This window comes from Lactuca virosa, chromosome 3, assembly GCF_052849685.1.
Source record: "Lactuca virosa cultivar CGN04683 chromosome 3, Lactuca_virosa_CGN04683_v6, whole genome shotgun sequence".
In the NCBI taxonomy this organism is placed as follows: Eukaryota; Viridiplantae; Streptophyta; class Magnoliopsida; order Asterales; family Asteraceae; genus Lactuca; species Lactuca virosa.
The window spans coordinates 174,818,739-174,820,237 of NC_136428.1; positions in this window are offsets into that span (position 1 = coordinate 174,818,739).

Consider the following 1,499-nt stretch of genomic DNA (forward strand, 5'->3'; position numbering starts at 1 on the left):
ATCATTCTGTCTAGCAGAATTTAGCAATTGGAGCAGCACTAGACATAAAACCACTTCAGAATTCTATTTGTCTATCGGGGGAAGACCAGACAAATCATCGGGGAAAACATTAGTATATTCATTAATAACGGAAACATCATTTACAGTTTTCTTCCCCTCTTTTGAGATATCAACTGTATAGGCTAGATAAGCAGAATACCCCTTCGATATAAGATTACGGGTTTCTAGGAAAGAGATTATTTTTAAGAATTTTAAGTCTTTGTTTACCGTAGACATAAATAGGATTCTTCTCTTCGATAGGGATGCGTACCATCTTTTCGTAACACAAGAATTCTTTGCGGTTCATTGACAACCAATTCATGCCAAGAATAATTTCAAAGTTGGGCAAAGAGATAGGAATCAGGTTAACAAGAAAAATATAACCTTCAATTTCTATGACACAATCTCTATAGACTTTATCAGCAAGTAATGATACACTTCCCACGGTATCTATATGAAATGATTGGGTGAATGTATAACAACCAATTTGAAAAGAATACGCAATTTCATGAGACACAAAAGAATCTGAGGCATCAGAATCAAATAAGATGTGAGAAGGTCTAGAGTTGACGAGAAATCAACCATTCACAACATTCGGGTCCTCGTGTGCCTCCTCTACGGTAATCTGAAATGTACGGCCTTTAACTAAACGATTGTCAAAATCTTCAAACTTCTTAATTGATGGCGGTGCTTAAATCTGCACTCGCTCTTCATTCTCTAATGGGCCTTTGGTCCTAATCTCTGAGAAAAAATCAATTCTCAATGAAGAATCTTACTCCTTCTTAAATTTGGGTTATAGACTCAACCCAATATAAGGTTTTCACTTTTGCTACAACAACAACTCAAATGGTCATGTTCTAATGACCTTTTTTATAATGCAAAAGACAAATAACGAACCATACTCTAGTATTAGAATCAGATCGAACAGATCGAGCTGATGGAATAGAGAAAACAGAGACAGTTTGATCAACACGTGGGTGCTTTGGAACAGAAAGAGTGGCACCATGTATTTCTAAGTCATGATCACACTTTCGTGCATACTTAACAACTTTGTCGAATGATAAATTTTTTCGATTAATTACGAATTCACAGATTTCATACCGTAATCCTTCCATGATTAACTAAATTTTCATCGTCTTCATAACATGTAGCATCTCTGGCTAATGGTTGGTCAATCCTTTAATGAAGATCGTTATATTTCTATCGATTACCTTGACCATCTCCTTCTTCAATTCTCTGACTGAAATTTCGTCACTACACAAGACATGATTCTTTGAACCAATCAATTCACTTCGCAAATTTATTTTAATCGGAGTCGATTCTTTATGACCACTAAGGACTGAACGAATATCATCTTCTTGGTCATCACCGAAACGAAGGTAATGACGAAAACAAACAACACAATATCAACTACGAGTACCTTAGTAACCTTGTGACTTTTCCTGATTCAAGCGTGAGTC